Here is a 19074-nt window from a genome sequence, read left to right on the forward strand (position 1 = left end):
AAAATAAGCTAAGGGTATCATGATTCAACATTGTAACCCCTAATATTCTTAGTAGTAAAAAGATTAGCATCTACTGGCTAATATAGATATGCTTTGGGAAGTGAAGGGGGATGAGACTATCAGTTATTTCTACCAGTATTCTTACCACCTCGCTGAGGATCTAGTGTAAATTGTGCCAAAGGATGTACTTTATCTGATGGTGGTCTGACCTTGATGAACTGGATGAGATAATGAAGCAGGTGCCCTTTTGTATAGTAGGTATTTTTTTAGGGTAAATATTATTATGGGTTTTCCTCTCATTCAAAGTAGAAGGAAACCTCACATTAATGCTTTTGTTTTTCAAAACATTACAGCTCTTTTTTCAAATCAAAAATAAAATAAAATATCACTGGTCAAGTTGCCCCACTTAGCAGAATGTTTTATTAAATTTCCAAAGTTATCTCTCTAAATAACATTATCATGGAATCAAAGAAAATTAGGCATTCACACTTCTGATCGGCTCTTCATAAAAATCAATTCATTATAAATTAAACTTCTACTGCCTATGGAGCTTCAGGGCCCACATAGGGTGTATGACCTATGCAGTCACGTGGGATTCTGAGCTTGGTTTAATACTCTGCTGTTGCTTAGTTCCATACAAGAAAGAAGGTCAAGTACACTGCAGAACCCTACACTCTCCATAAGTATGTCAATTTTGCAAGTTATTGTCCAAACCAAAACATTCCTTAAAGTTAAAAGGGATGCTATTAATAATTACTCTGGGAAACAGATTTAAACCAATACTATGCCAGCCAGCGGGGAAAATTGGTCACATGACCTATGAGCCACAAACAACCAAAGATGGTCTGAGAAAGCCTCTTACCCTGGGGACAGAGTGCCAAAATGTAGGATGAGTGAAAGGAGCTATTCACAAATGATCCTTTATTCCCATACATTCAGCAAGTGAGTCTATTTTAAATCTCAAAGTGTTAGAGTGCTTCATTCAATTGCAATGAGTTAGAGAGTTAAAAAATAATAGGAAGTTATCTTCAGATTCTTGGCATTAGCTTGTAGAAGCCATTCTAGAAAAATGGGAACTGAAGTTCTCACAGGACATACACAGTTCATGTAATTCCCTGGTTCCCACATAAGGGTGACCTGCTTTCTTCGGCAGCATATCTGCCTTGAATTATTTTACACTGTTTAGCAACTTTGGACACAGTGTTTTCTTCTAATTCTTTTCACTGTACCCATTGGCAAATATATCTGTTGTTGTTTTTTCCTAAAGACCTTAATTTCTAGCGATTAATCATAGCATTTCCCACCTCTCTTATCTTTGAGGGCTAGATAGCATTGCCAGCACATATATGTTGCAGGAAAATATTACTAATTTCCAATATATCCAATGTAGTAAGAGGCATTTAGTTTTTGATAAAGCAGATATCAATGATAAAGCAGTGAAAATGTTATAAAATATTATGCAGTTTACCTTCATTGCATATTGTCTCTATGTCAACAATTTAAAGCATGGAAGACATTATTTTCCACCCAAACGATTCTTTATGCTGGTCAGTAAAGAACAACTTCAGGTTTTTCACTAGTGATAAAATATAATGTGACATTGTTCTTTTTGGTAATATTATCTTGATATTTTATATTTATAGCAATAAAAATATTTCTTAAAGGATTAGTATGATTTTTATTACAAATAGAATTATATTTGTGTTTTTACCACAGTAATACAATTACTTGTAGTCTACTATAATTTTTAACTTATTTTTTGTTTGTTTTGTGTTGCATCACACTACAGTTTCTACTAAAAATATAACTTGTTTTAATAATATTTTATTAATTTTCCAGGAAGATTGAGTTTTCACATTTTGAAGCCTTAATAATTAAATCTTGACAGTAGTAGTTTTTGTTGTTGTTGTTTTTTGTTTATTTTGTTGTTGTTGTCTTTTATCTAATATAAATGATAAATATCAAATGGTCTAAAAAATTAGGCTTCATTTGATTTCGTTGAGCAACCTTTATTTCTTTAACAGGAGAGGTTACAGGAAATAATCTGCAATAGAATCAATCACTGGAGTTAAAAAAAAATGTATTTTTATCACAAGCTAGGCTGACTCATCTCATTTCCAATTAATAGCCATGAAAGTCAAGTGGGCCTTTTCTATCACCCAGCAGTCCTATTTAATTTGCTCAAGTTTATTCATAGTGACAATGCCATATCTCTCCCAAGTTCTACTTTAATATTTTCAGCACTCCTCTAACGGTGCCCAGATACTCTACCTTCCCTCCTTTTTGTTTGGTTTTGTTATCGTTTCACCTGTGGGAACATTGCTGTTTCTCACCCTCAAACTTTTTGTAGTACCTTTACATGGATGATGTGACAACTCCTCTTCAAAAATTCATGCCTCAAATACATGGATTTTTCCTTCCTGTGCTATTTGCAGGATGTTTGGAAAAGTGGACATTGGAAGGGGCCAGGTAGATTTCAAGATTTGCAACTTAATGCCTCCCTCTCTGTTGCTGCTCTGCTGGATTGTTTCAATAAATCCCAAGTCCTCTCTGTAGCTCCACTTCTTCTCTCTCCACACCTCGCTTGGTCAAAGATGGCTTCTTTCTATAACACTGAGTTACTCATGACCATTGGCTACTGACTCCAAGGTACAGACTATGCCTGTCTTTTAGGATGGACACATTTGCTGGCACATTTTCAGTTTTCCTACTTTCAGGAGTCATGGGTATTTTATGAACCTTCTTTCTGTAGCCTGCACCATGTTCCTTCTTTGGTTGGTATTGGTCCTCTTCACAGTAGTTCCCACTTTGAGTGAGGCACTTTCTTCATGGAAAATAAGTTTTAACTGTTTTTTGTTTGTTTGTTTGTTTTTTATGAGATATGCCACTGCTAAGGACCTCTGAACCTACCTATTATTCCTCACTGCTTTGGTCACAATTTCAGAATGTCTTACCACAGGGTTCTGCTACTGTAATTTGATGTGTCATGACTTAACAAATAATGTCAATTATAAAAATATTCTGTGCCTTTAGTTTTTCTGGTTTTGGTTTTCTGTTGCTTAAAATTATTCTGTGTGGATTAAAGGAGGAAAAACAAAAAGCGTCAGAAACAAATTGCCTCTGTATCCACACCAGCAGTCCCCTCATTGACTTTTTTGAAGTTAGTCATATAATTAAATTTTTATCTCAATAAATGTAAATACTATATTCATTATGAGAGTGAATGTAATATCTCTCTCTCTCTCTCTCTCTCTCTCTCTCTCTCTCTCTCTCTCTCTCTCTCTCTCTCTCTCCTATCCTCCCTTTCTAAGATGGCATGTACATTGCAAAGAATAACGAGGAGGTTATGAATAATGAGATAATAAATACTGAGGATTTGTATATACAACACAAAATGTAGTAAGTTAAAAATGCAATAGATTTAAATGTCATTGGCGTGAGTTATTTAACCAGAAGAATCTAAACCTTTATATTTTAGCTATAGAAAAATATTTTTTCAATATTCTGTGTTTAATAGGCATTACAAAATTATTTTTATTGTGTGTACGTTTTAAAATGTTTTCTAATTTAGTTTGAACTTAAAATGTCATTTAAATTCTTGAACATGTATTTTCAGGTCAATATGCAAAACACTGATTTAGGTGCACTAAATATTAACAAACTGAGCCAACCTTCAAAATGAATTACTAATATGAGAACATATACAGTATGCAGGAAATATTATATGGATTATTTTCTTACTGTATATTTTCTCTGCTCCCCAGAAACCTATTTTAGGTAATCTTAATTATTTAGAAAAACATTTTTATTGCTGGAATTCTTATTAAACTACTGAATCTGAAAGTTTTTTTCTTTTGTTTTCTACAAAGGAGTTTCAAATTTGCAAAGCGAGGAATTATTTTGGTCCAGTTTATTGTAGATTTTATTTATTTTTTAAATCAATTGCATGCATATGTACTGTTTTGAGATAGCATGGCACAAGATATGCACCCCAAAAATATTACAGATTCTCAGTCTCTTATCCAAAATCTTTGAGTCCAGATGTGTTTTAGAACTCAGATTTTCCATATTTTAGAAAGATAGATAGGCATAGGGATGGTGTATCACATAACACCTTAGTATAGTCTTGGCAGTACACAGTAACATTTTTGAAATAAAATCGATAAACGCATATATATTCGTTGGAATTAGAATACAACATCACCACAAAGAAAACTTCCTAAATACCCTCATGATCATTCCGGCCATATTTTGTAATTCAAATGAGTTATAAAAAAATTCTGATTGCAAAATTTTTGGATTTCAGAGTGGTAGATAAACTTTAAACCTAAGGTGGGAGATATGCCTGCAGTGTACTAAATAGTTCACAACACCTATTCACACAAGACTAGAGAGTTTTTGAAAATTTTAAGTGCCACCCACATGGTAGGAGAGGGTATATAGCGATAGGAAATGTGATGAGAATTTCTGTAATTCTATGTATTACTGCAATTCTATATATGAGATTTGGCTTTGTTAAGTCCTGCCTTTGACTTAAGAATTAGCTTCGTTTGCCTTCACTAGTCTTCTAAGCAATCAAAATTATTTATCCACTAAATATAAAATGGTGTTACATCCCTTGGAATTAGGTTTATTATTCTTTTTAGAAGAGAATATATGGCTAATAGAAATAAAACAATTTATACAGAATGAAGCAGTTTGTATTTGAAGCATGAAATGAAAATGAGTGGGAAGACTGGTGAATTCTAGAAGAACTTAGAGATTAGAAATGAGAGTGATACCATTTCTTTCAGTCCACCCCCAGTCTGACACCCCATGCCCCCCAAGAAATGTGTGAGTCCATGAAAGGGAAGCATTTGGATATGGTAATAGTTCTCAAAGTTCTGTGGTCAAAGACACATTTCTTTTTATAGTCATATAGGTTGTATATGTGGGTGAGTGTGTTTGCACACACACACATGTGAGAGGAAAGAAAGACAGGAAGGAAGGAAGGAAGGAAGGAAGGAAGGAAGGAAGGAAGGAAGGAAGGAAGGAAGGAAGGAAGGATAAATCTTTTATACACCACCTCTGGGATTTTAGAAATAATGCTGTGTCAAATGATTGTGATATACATTATAGAAAAATTGAATATTTTCTTTCCTCCATTTATTTATTCATTAATGCATTTAATTGCTCATTGTGTGTCAGATGAGGTACTGGGCACACAATGAAAGGTAGAAAGATACGCTGACATTTTTTGAAATGTCCTACGTGCCCTTTAGATCAAACTGCTATGTAGCCGCAAATAGCATTTGGGTCGTATATCCAGAAAGAGCCAAATTAAGTTCAACTTATGGCAGAAGGAATGTTCAATACAAGACAGTTATTTGTCATTTTTATGCTTTCCAAGTTTTTTCATAAGATGCAAGTTCAAAAAAATCTGTGTCCATTAATACTGCAATTTCTAATTATCTTTTTTTTTTTTGGCTTGACCAGAAAAGTACTAACTTTTTCTTGTGGAATCTACTTGCGAGTTAGCAAGTTGAGTGTTTACACTTGAAAACAGCATCTGTTAATTTTTCCAAAGAAAGTTATAGATAAATTTTGCTTAGTTACAGAAATCCATGAGAATTTCTCTGATACAACATTTCCATTGTGCTGTAGTGTACACTGTGGTTATATATTTTGTGTGTTGTTTATTACATGCATTCTGATTCAAAAAATAAAGTTAGTTTGAAAAGCTTTTCTTAAAGTACTGTCCACACAATATGTGTTTCAAAAAATGTCTATGTATCATATTTTAATATTTTCTATATTTTGAGCCAAAAAATAGCAGCATACTTTTGAGTGTACATGGAGGGGCAATGTTGAGCCTATATTACTCACAAGCTTGTGGTTTTCAACAAATGACCTGCAAAACCCTGAGGTCTGTTCAGTATTACTCCAAAACTTGAGTTGAAGAGAGGGGTCTATTAGCTGGGGTTATTTATTTACAAAAGTTTCTAAAAATTGTTAATATAAGCTATAATCTTTTAAAAAGCAAATATATATATATATATATATGTGTGTGTGTGTGTGTGTGTGTGTGTGTGTGTATACACACACACACACACATATATATATACACACACACATATATATACCTTTTAAATAGATTTTATTTTTTGTTTCTACATATTTTTTAAAGATTTTTATTAACAATAATGCTAACATACAACATTTATTAGATTCAGGTATATGCCATAGTTATTCAACATTTATATACCTAAAGAAGTGATCACCATAAGTCCACCAACCATCTGACACCATACTATGCTAGCACAATATTATTGACTATATTCCCTAAACTGTATATTACATCCTATGACTCATTTGTTTTATAACTGGAAATCCGGTCCTCTTATTCCCCTTCAACTTTCCACCCTTTTAAATTTTTTTCAATTACTGTCGACATCCAATATTATTTGGTATTAATTTCAATTGTACAGCATAGTGGTTAAATATTTATATAATTTAAGAAGTGATCCCCCTGATTAGTCTGGTACCCACCTAGCACTGTATAGAGTTATTACCATAGCATTGACTATATTTCCTGTGCTTTACTTTACATCCCTATGATATTTTGTAACTACCAATTTGTATTTCTTAATCACATTTTCACCTTTTCACCCTGCCCCCCAAACCCATTCCTGTCTTTCACACCATAACAAACCTAGTACCCATCTGACATCCTACGTAGTAATTACAATATTATTGACTATATTCCTTATGCTGTATCCTACATACCCATAACTACTTTGTAACAACAAATTTGTGCTTCTTAATACCTTCTCCTTTTTTTCACCCATACCTTCCTAGATCCCTACAATCTGGCAGCCATCAAAATGTTTTCTGTATTTATAAGTTTGTTTCTGTTCTGTTTGTTAATTTTGTTCTTTAGACTCTACATATAAGATAAATCGCATTGCATCTTTCTTTCTCTGTATGACACTCCACTCAGCACAATACCTACCAGTCCATCCATGCCTCCTCCCATGGCAAAAAACATTCCCTCCCATTGCCGAGCAATATTATAGATAGATAGATAGATAGATAGATAGATAGATAGATAGATAGATAGATAAACAGATATATATATATATCACCTACTCTTTATCCATTCTTCCATTAACAGACCCAGCCTGCCTCCACATCTTGGCTATTGCAAATAATGCTACAATGAGCTTATGGATGCACACATCCCCTTGAAGTAGTGTTTTGGGTTCCTTTGATAAATGCTCAGAAGTGGGATTACTGGGTCCTTCAATGTCTTTTCCTATACCCTTTGTTTTAAACTCTGTTTTGTCTGGTATAAGTATTGCTACCCCAGCTTTTTGGTTTGTTTGTTTGTTTGTTTTCATTTCCATTTTCTATTTTCATGAAATATCTTTTTTCCATCCCTTTATTTTCTGTTTGTGTGTATCTTTCAATCTGAAGTAGGTCTCTTATAGGCAGCATATGAGTACATAAGGGTTTTGTTTTCTTATCCATTCATCTCTCCTATGTATTTTGATTGGAGCATTTAATCCATTTACATTGAAAGTAATTGTAGATAGATAGATAGATAGATAGATAGATAGATAGATAGATAGATAGATAGATATTGCCATTTTATTATTCATAATTTAGAATTTTTTTTTCATATTAAAGAAGTACCTCTAATGTTCCTTGTAATACTGGTTTGGTGTGATGAACTCCTTTAGCTTTTCCTTGTCTGAGACCCTCTTTATCTGTCCTTCAATTTTAAATGATAGCCTTGGTATGTAGAGTAGTCTTGGTGGTAGGTCCTGCTTTTCATCACATTGGATATTTTGTGCCAATCCCTTTTGGCCTGCAAAGTTCCTGTGCCAAAAAATAATTGACAGTCTTATGGGAGCTCCCTTATAAATTACTAGTTGCCTTTCTCTTGGTGCTTTTAGGATTCTCTTTGTCTTTAAACTTTGCCATTTTAATTATAATGTGTCTTGGTGTGAGCCAGTTTGGGTTCATCCTTTCTGCGTTTCCTGGACTTGTACGTCTATTTCTTTCATCTGGTTAGGAAAGTTTTCAACCATTATTTCTTCAAATAGATTCACAATCCCTTGCTTTCTCTCTTCTCCTTATGGTACCCCTATGATACAAATGCTGTTACCCTTGATGTTGTCCCAGAGGTCTTTTAAACTATTCTCATTTTTTTGGGAGGTGGGGGTTATTTTTTCTTTTTGCTGTTCTCATTGGTTGTTTTCTGCTACCTTGTCTTCCAAATCATTGATTTAATCCTTTGCTTCATCTGGTCTGCTGGTGATTACTTCTAGTGCATTCTTCATTTCAGTTATTGTATTCTTCACTTCAGGCTGGTTCTTTTTTATGGTACTTATTTATTTGTTTGTTTGTTTATTGATTGATTGATTGATTGATTGATTGATTGATTGCTTCCTATCTCTCTGTTGAAGTTCTCACTAAGTTCTTTTAGCATCCTTATAACCATTGTTTTGAACTCTGTATCTGGTAGGTTGCTTGCCTCCATTTTGTTTAGTTCTTTTTTCTGGAGTTTTCTCCTGTTCTTTTTTTGGGGATAAATTTCTTTGTCTCCTCATTCTGGCTGCCTCTCTGTGTTTGTTTCTACGTATTAGGTAGATCTGTTATGTCTCCCAGTTTTAGCCAGTTTGGCCTTATATAGTAGGTGCCTTATGGGGTCCTAGCACAGTCTCCCTGGTCACCTGTTCCTGGTTCTCCAGGAATGTCCCTTCCATGGCTTGTGTATGCTCTCCTGTTATAGTTGAGCCTTGATTGCTATTGGCACATCAGAAGGTGGGATTGACTGTCAGGCTGATTGGCTGTGGAGTTTGGCCAGCCATGTACATAGCTTATGGGCTGCTGTAAGGGGGGCTTACCCCACTGACTAGGATTAGCCCCAGTGCTCTGTGGTGCCTGTTGAGACCATGCCTTGTGTATGTCACTTTGGAGCAAATTAGGTGGTGCTCTGGTGCCAACCTCCAACTATATTTGTTCTGGGACATCTTGGGAGGGGCCCCAGTGCAGGCGCAGGTCAGCCACTGCCTGTGACCAGCCAGGGCCTCCCTGGTAGGAGCTACAAAGTGATCTGCAGTTGTTTGTTTCCTGTGCAGAAACTGGAAGCAAATGTAAGAGGTCCCACTGCAAACTGAGGACATCTGCTACCAGTACCAGGACTGGGGTAGCTAGGCAAAACAGCCAACACATTCCAAGGCCTGTCACCACCTGCTGGCTCCCTTAAGTTCAGTTGCTGATAGAGCCCCATGTGGTATGAAAGTTGGGTGAGGCAGTGTCTCAGGGAGTCACGAGAGTGGGAAGAGCTGTGGTCACCAGGTTAATGTAAATTCTGGTTTAGTGGCAGAAATTCTGGTTTAGCCTAGAGCAACTCAGCAATAGTTTCATAGCACACTGAGGCCAGTCACTGCCTGCTTGGTGTCTGTCGGACTCTGATAGTTTTCCAAGAAAGAGTGCAATCCTGGTGGGGCTGGCTACTCTCGGGGAAAGTGTCTCTGGTGTTGGGGGAATTGGGTGGCGTGGGGTCCCAATAAGACAGCAGGATAGAGCAGTGGAGCTCACCAGATCAATCAGATTCATATTTGGCTGTGTTGGGGGAGAACTCAGCATAGCAAGGATGGTGTCTGCCTGCCCTCTGCATGGTAGGACAACCCCTCACAGGGAAAATAGCAACTGTCCTCCAACACTTGCCCTGAATTCCCACACCTCATTCTGACCCCTCTATGCGTCTGACACTCCCTGAGTCACCATCCCTCCACCAGAGCCCAAGGTGAGAGCCTGCATGCTAGTGAGTCTATGCTTGGACAGTTTAAGAGGATATCTGGGTTTCCCACAGCCTTAAATCCCACCCAGAATCCCCACTGTATTTCACAGCCAGATGCTGTGGGAGCTCCTCCTCCTGGCACCAATACTCCAGGCTGGGGAGCCTGGTGTGGAACTAGGGTTCTACACTCCTCCACAGGGAAAAACTCCTAGGCTGATATATCCCTCCTGATTCTCAACTGCCACAGAGGTTTGGAGCCTGTTCTGTGTCTCCACCCCTCCTACAAGTGTCAATGTGGCTTCTTCTTTATATTTTTAGTTATACAACTTCTGTTCAACTAGACTTCAGATGGTTCTCCCGGTTGATTGTTCTATAATTTAGTTGTAACTTGAATGTGTTCATAGAAGGATGAGGGCACAGTGTTTATTCTGCCATCTTGGGTTGTCCCTCTATGTACTGTTTTGAATTGGCACAATATACCATGAATATTTAGCATTTTTCTGCAAATACTTGGTACAACAGTAATGATTTGTTACCTCCACTGGTCTAGTAATCCTTCAGAGGTGCCATAGGGGCAATGTTAGAATTCCTATAAAATATATATACACAAATATACACATGTTTTATGTTTTACACATAAATATGAAAAATATTTCACACCAATAAAGGTTTGAATGCACAATGCAATATATAGATGATCTATTACAAACATGTACACTTGTAACCTAGGTAACTTTACTAACCATTGACACCTCAGTAAATTTAATAAAGATAAAAAATGAATATACGTTACAATGTAATTTCAAATGAATGAGTAATATGCCACTATATAAATATTTTCAATGATATTTTCAAACCAATCTGGAATCACTGGAGATTTAGTTGGTTTTCCAGCCCATGATATAATAAATAAAGTTGTGAATCTGAAAGGATTCTTGATTACATTCCTGATTATAATTTTGAAGTGGAATTGGTTAACATTAAGAATTTATACATAGTGCTAAGAATCCTTCCTGTAATAGTGTGCAAAAATCATAATTATGATTAAGTTTTAAAAAATAAGATGTACAATATCAATCGTGAACTCTAAACTCTGAACTTAGAGTGGTAATGATGTGTCAATAGAAATTCATCAATTGTCACAAATGTATCACTCAGGTGGATGATGTTAACAATGGGAGAAATTATGCATGTGTGTGGGCACGGGGTATGTAGTAAAACCCTGTACCTTGCCCTTAATTTTACTGTGAACATAAAAGTACTCTAAAAATAAAATCTACTAAAAATATAGCAAGAGTGAAAACATTACCTACAAAACAATAGGTGTATAACCAAAGCGTGTAAAAAGGAGAACATTTTTTCTTAAAGTATATTATCATTTATAATAAAAAGTAAAAACCGAAAGCATTTATCTCAACAAAGTAAAATAAACAATAAAATCAATAGTAGAGAGGCAATAGTTAGGATGCAATTTTTAAAACGATAATTTAATCAAGCTGTCAAGAGAAAAATTGAAAAACGAGAATATCTATAAATTTTTGAACTCCTCTGTGTCAGACCTTGTGTTCAGTGTTTTGAATACCTTATGGCATTGAATCTTCATAGCAGTCCTATAAAGCTAACACTTATCTCCATTTTACATAAGGAACTAAGACTTAGAATAGGAAGTACCAAGGTCAAACAGAATGTAAATAGTGGATGGAATTTAAAACAGTTCTACTTGGGCACATGATCTTAATCAATAAATTATAATGTTTATAATATAAAAATGTCATGCAGGTTCTTTGAGGAGATCAGTGAAATAGAATAGTTTTTAAATAGATAGATGAGGTAAAGATACAAAATTTCTATGCAAAGGATCACATAACTCCAAAATATAGAAATGAAAGTTTGACATACTATGAAATGGACAATCTTACCATTTTTAAAAACATATTTCTCTCTCATTAAACATATGAAAAAAATAAATGCATGTATAATAAAACCAACACAATTAGAAAACAATTAGAACTTATCTAATGCATATATATATATGTGTATATATACATATATATAAATTATTGCACTCAACAATTGGAGAATGCATATTTTTCTCAAACACAATGAAAAAAATTATTTTTAAAAGTCAAGGTCCTACGTTAATAGTTTTACAAGAGACAATTTAGAATACAAACAAAAATATATGCAGTGCATACACATTAAAAAAGAATTTAAATCAATAGTGAGATAAAGCACACTCTTAAATAAGAACTATAAAAATCAAACTCAATTTAATAGAAGTCACACTTGGTTCATCATAATACAATAAGATCATTTTAAAATTGATATGGAACAACGACAACAGCTAAAAGCCATAAGTAGACTAAGTACTCTTGAAGGGATGGAAATAAAATTCTTGGTTTACTTTAAATTGTTTTGGTTTATGGTGGAGTTAGTGGTCCAATTTATAAGAAACACATTAAGAAGTCATATGTGCAATTTAAGGTTTGATGATTCTAATCAACACAGGAAACCTGGAAGCTATACAAGAAAAAGAAAACGTCATTGGATACAGAAAATTTAAAACTTTTGCAAGAGAAAAGATATGACAAACTGGGTACCAAAAATAAATAGGAGTGTTTGGAACTCAGATAGCAAATAAAAGATTAATAACTCTACTATGTAAAAATAAGTGTATATTGATAACAGAATTAAATCAAGTCCAATATATGCACAAAAATTATATGAAAAAAAATCACACATAGTTAAACCAAATGACCAATTAACATATAATGTCAAATGGTTTGTCAATCTTCTTAATGGTCAAGGGAATTAAATTTAAATTTACAATGCAATATCACTGTGCATCCGTCGGATTACAAAAAAATACATAGCACAACTTTTACATTTAGCAGATGTGGAGTGAAACTGGGAACTATTCTAAATAACTGAAAAACAACACATTTTTAAAAGATAAGGTTTTTACCCAAACACTTAAAATTTATATCAAAGTATCACACAAATGTTTACACATAGCATAGCATCTGCATCCATAAAAAGAACCACAGGGTGAAAAAAAAATAAATGGAGAAAAAGGGTAGACTAAAACAGTTTATCACCATAATCTATGGCAAACCAAGGGAGATAAAGAAGGATTTAAAAACAACAGCAAGTCAGTTCTTATTCAACTGTATTGGATTATATTTTTTTAAAAACAGAGATTAAACTTTTTTTCAGTAGTATATGGAATATTTAAACAATGATTATCTATTTCCCTACAAAATAATTTTCAATAAATTTTGAAAAAATAGTACGAAAAACATTCTTGGATCTCAGTAGAATAAAACTAGACATGGATAACAAATCAGAAATTTAAAAAGCCCACTATGCATGAAAATTTAAAAACAAAGCAACGACAACAAAACTCTTCTTCAAACAATTCTTGGGTTAAAAGAAAATCAGAACTTCAATTTCACATGGAATGTGCCTACAATAACGATGATGAGAACAATTACTGATCCTAAATATTTATATTATTATAAAAATAAAACTTAACCTTTTATGCATATAAAAGCTTAAGAGAAAAAGAAAAAGAAGTTGAAAGAAAAAAATTAAAGAGCAGAAATTAGTAAATCAGCAGCAAAATAATATTACATTTTATAATCTTAATGCCAGGTCTCCACATAAAATATTAAAATGGATAAATGTGAATAGTAATCATAAACAAGGAGGAAAGTACACATGCATACAATAATAGTGGAAAAATGACCTTTGGTACTTTGGATATTTAAAGAAACTGAGGAACAACTTTGCTCACAAATGTGAAAATAAATGATGTCCTTAATAAAAAAGACAATTTAGTATCAACATACATTACTATAAATACTCATAGTGCAGAAGAAAACACTAAATAAACAGTTCATTGAAAAAAACAGAGAAATTTCTCCCAAGACCCTTAAAAACTGTGAAGCCTGGATAGTATTCATGGGGAATTCAAATTTTAGTAAACAAAAATTTCCACAGCTATATCAAATTGTTTTAGAAAAGAAAAAGAAAGATTCGTTTGTTTTTTTCTGAAGTTTGCATAGCATGATGTCCCAAACTCTTCAAAGATGTTACAAAAAAAGGAAAACTGTAAACCAATCTAATTTATTAACATACATGTGAAAACATAATGTGTTAGTAAACTTAAACTAGAAACGTATTAAAATGATAATGAAACATGACAAGGAATTGTTTACCCGAATCACTTTGAACCATGTGAAGTCAAGCATGGGAGTGCTGACCTCCAGATCTCAGAGCTGGCCACTGACATAGAGGGGGCAACCAAGCACCCCTAATGGTACCTCAGTGCCTTACCACCATCTGAGGTCATAAGACAGGAGACAAAGAGGAGCAGAGAGGGGCTGAACCTGACAGCTCAGGGATCCTTTATGCAGTGGAGGCTTAAGATAGGGAGTTACAGCCAGAGGTGGAGAAACAACCTGAAACTTTGCATCAACTCACAGACAATAATAATCAGGCATAAAAGCCTTATTCCTAAGGAATTACTATTATTATTATTATTATTATTATTATTATTATTATTATTTATTTATTTTTGTTTTGTTTTTTTTTTGGAGTTACCAATCATTCATTCATCCATCCACTGAGCAAACACTTGAATGCCAATAAGTCTTATGCCCTGGCTATTTCAAGCTAAAAATGACTTTTTAAAAATATTTTTAAATACTTTTTAATAGCTTAACATTCCATTGCTTTTCAGAGTCCGCCCTTAAAATAGATCCCCTGCAATTTCAGCTATAAATTCTCTAAATTGATATTATTATTTAACCCGCAAATGGAAGAAAAATCTTCCGTACATTATACAACTTTTCTCCAATGTATGTAGTTTTTTCACCATTTATTTTTCATTCCTCATATAAATATATTCTACATTAAGCATTTAGTTGTTTTAGGGAATGTGTTTAAAGGCTGTGTTCTTTGCTTTCAACATCACGTGAATTAATATAAAATATAACAATCTGGGATGTCATACATTAAAATAATTATATTGATTATGCACCTAAGAAAAGTTTTATAAACATGTGCAAATGTGAACCCAATATTCTGTACACTGAGAAGTATTAATTACAGAGACGCAGACAGCTGTCAAATATTGCCTTCCTATGATGGAGGTCTCTTCGCATCACTGATTTATTATAAAGATAAAAAAAATAATTCAAAATCTTTATCAGACAGGTACCAACTAGATATAGTTTAAACTGAAAACAAAACAAAATAAAACAAAATGCTTCATAAATACATTGTTAAAGGGCACACTTTAAAGAAACAGAGGTAACTTCCCTTTTCTGATTTATTTATAAATTGAGTTCTAAACTTAACATATAAACCACACCCTTTTCTCAGAAATGGTGATTTGGTTTTAACATAGGGACTTATTTTGTATTTAAATTTAAATGTATTAAGTCCTTTCTCAGGGCCTTATTTTCACCAAGATAGTTCAGCAGAGTTAAGGATCCAAGGGATATGCAAAGAATTTCTGTTTTACTCAGATTTGTTTTTCTATAAATGTGGAGCTTTTGCATAAGAAGATCAATATTATGAAAGAACTGATATAAAGTCCTTAGGTTATAAGTCCAGATAATTTTGCCATCTGCATGATTTAGCCCATCTCCAACTCTCCAGCTTCAATTTCTCAATCTAAGTGTAGAGATAGCAATACTATCTACCCATAGATATACACATATATTGTGTATACGAGTATTCACATATACATATCAATATATATGATATACACATGCATATATATGTTAATGTTAAGCACTAATGAATGTCTAAGCAACTAAAATTGGAAGTTATCAAAACTGGAAGCTAAGCCATGTTAGTCAAATGGACAAATACAGAGGGTGCCAAAAAAATGTATACACATTTTAAGAAAGGAAAAAACTATTAAAATTACGCTGATGATAACCACTTAGAGCACGTCTTGTTATTGCAGAAGTCAAACGTGACTTGTACTCATTTTTGTTATTGGTATATATTGAGTATTACAATTTTAATACAGTTTTTTCCTTTCTTAAAATGTGTATACATTTTTCTGGCTCCCTCTGTATTTATTGAAGGCCTGTTCGATGTCAGGCATGTTATTATAATGGTCATTATTATTTTTTGTGTAAATTAATATACACATCAGACAAGTCATTTTTTTAAAAGTAACATGGGTGAGAATTTCCCTTTGGACAAGCTGTGGAATCTACTTTGTTGAGGATTCTTACAAACATCAGTTATTTGTAAGGCAATAAAACTATTCTAAGGCATTGCAATTCAAGGTGAAGTACAGAGGTTTAAGGATTAGTTTAATTGTAATCATTCCAGAAAAGACATAAAGGAAGGAAAGGTAAAATTGAAGTAATAAGCATGGTAGTTGTCAAAGAAGTAGGCAGCAAATGAAGGTTGAACTGAAATGTTAAGCACTTAGTATGGGAAAAAATGTAGGAAGTAATGACTTTCTTTTAAAAATTGTTACAATAGTTCAGATTGGAAAGGAAAGTAGGTACATTTCAGTATTCTTGAAGGAGTTCTCCACAATGACAGTTTCAACATATACAAATTAAACAGTCATAAGATTAGTAAGTTATTAACCACATACACAGATTTTTGGCAATGGGATTTCACATTGATTAAAGGAAGTACACCTATAAGAAGATAATGTAGTAAAATAACGATTTTCTTCACCACAATATAAGTTAAGCTTCATGAGGGAGCAAATTTTAAGGAATTTAATCACTATACAAGTATCAGAAAGTTTTAAAAAATATTTGCTACATAAAGTATATTTAAAATTACATGCTGCAATTTAAAAACTGCTATCTATAATGAAAATAAATAGGGATTTTATAATGGTATAATGTGTTTGTGTGCATGGTGTGTGTGTGTGTGTGTGTGTGTGTGTGTGTGTGTGTGTGTGTGTACCTTCCTCTGTATCTATTATCAATGAGTATTAACAAATATGTCATCTATTCACATATTGTAACACAACAACATAGCACTTTATACATATTTCTTTTCCTGAAAACAAGAAGAAAATTGTCCTGATATAAATTTGAGTGTAAAATATTCCTTCATATTAAAGTCTTGGAATGTTTCCTTTTGTAGTTATAACAAATGAATATTTTCCAACCAAAAAGTATATAACTGGTATCTCTACCTGTGGAATGAAATAACAATGCAATTTGTATTTCTGACTGTTTGCTTAGGTATACATTCACCACCATAAATTTCACACTTTAATAACCATTGAGTTATTTTCAAAACTAATTTTTGTGGTGGAGATAAAAATAAAATTGTTCTCATACTAAACTTACTCTGGAATAAGGTCCAGGTTATTACTGTTTGCTTAATTCTCACTCAAATTCTACAATCTTTTTCCAAGTTGCCTTTACATCTCCCAAGCTGCTTGCATTTTTGTTTGTTTGTTTGTTTGTGGTATGTTTTTTTATGGTAAGCAGTTGCTAGATATTCATGCTACATTAGCAATGTCACACAGTTTCCTTTCTCTTCAGAAAAATCTATCCAAAGAGAAAGGAATCCTTTAATATAGTTATAATCTTTTTATTTATAATAATTAAGTAAACCATATTGAAACAAACATTTGTATCTCACCCATAGCTTTATATATAAATATATAACAACACAATAACTTAATGTCCACTTTAGACGTACAATGACATACAATTTAAAAATAAACTTTAGTTTCCCTTTTTTCATAATAGTTGGTTACCTGAGTATCCTCTAAAATCTCTGTTACTGAAAGATGTTAAGGATTAAATTTTAATTCGAAAATATTTGTGAAAATCACTTTAAAGAAATTGAGTAAATACATTGGCCAACATGAATAAAGCCTGCAAAATAAAGAGCTTAAATGCTTATTTAATGGTTAATTTTAGCTACTTTTCCATAGCTAGATTTTAAACACCTTTTCTTTTTCGATTTTCAGCAATTCATTTTGGTGTCGTTATTTATTGGTAATTATCTCTTGATTCATTAAAGTGGAAATCCAGCTTGGTTCTACGGAATGCTTCATTTATGCAGAATTTGGCTAACTCAGAAGGACCATTCTCATAGTATGGTGATTGTCAACCATTTAACCTCATGTTTATTTCGAAAACGGTGTTTCATGGCTAAATTTTGGCATATCTGTAAATTTCTATGAACTATGGAGCGGTGTGAGTGGAGTACAGGAGGGTACATTATCTAGACTATAAACAGATATGTTTATATTAGCTATTTTAATCAGTCTCCACAGATTATCACTTGTATTTTAACTCATGCATCCTAGTGTAGAAATACATAGCAGTTATGCCTTAAGAAAGTCAGAAATTTTGACCTGTGCAGTGTCATTCTTGAGTCTCTTTGAATGGTCAGAGAAGACAACCCTGGGATTATCAAAGAAACTATTTAATAGTGTAAAATAGAAAATACAATACTGTCAAAGTCAAAAATGATTTTTTTCAGGCGTTATTCATTCAGGAAGATGTTGTCTTTGAAAAATCCAGTATAATTTGTAAGTGAACTGCCCCCTAAATTCACAATGTAAGTAGCTCCCTGTCCCACTTACCCACAAAGAGTACGTGTTTGGGGATAACTTGAACATTCAAAATACTGATAGCAACAAATTGCATCATTTCAAATAAAATAGGAATTTATGCGTCTACATTGGTGTAAATATACAAATTAATTTTAAATGGAGAGAAATAAAAGTTCTTCCCTAAAATATAATGGTAACTAGTAAGTATAGTAGGAGTGATTGAAACAGTAAATCTCAATTTGGCAATCATCATAGTAATAATTAACTCAAACATCAACAGACACCACAACTAGTATGTAAAAGTTAGGTGAACATTGGGATTTTTGCGCAGATTTAAAGTATTTAGTAGCAGAATTAATATTAATTATAAAGGGGAAAAGTAACATTGCAGTAGGTCAAGCTAGTAACAACCTTAATATAGTGATCAAAGTTAATATTGTCAGGAATGTGATATATGGACATGCAATGAGAAGAACAGCATCACGTCTTTTTTTTTAATTGGTTCTTTTGTATTATTATTAGTTTCAGGTCTACAAAACAATGTAATAGTTACACATTTACACCCCTCCCAAAGCGACAACTCCCCTCCCCCAATCTGCTACACCTCTGACATTGAATATACCTGTTACGGCTCCACTGACTCTGTTCCTTATGCTGTACTCCACATTCTGTGACTATCTATCTATCTATCTATCTATCTATCTATCTATCTATC

Source organism: Rhinolophus ferrumequinum, chromosome 2 (genome assembly GCF_004115265.2).
Source record: "Rhinolophus ferrumequinum isolate MPI-CBG mRhiFer1 chromosome 2, mRhiFer1_v1.p, whole genome shotgun sequence".
Taxonomy (NCBI): Eukaryota; Metazoa; Chordata; class Mammalia; order Chiroptera; family Rhinolophidae; genus Rhinolophus; species Rhinolophus ferrumequinum.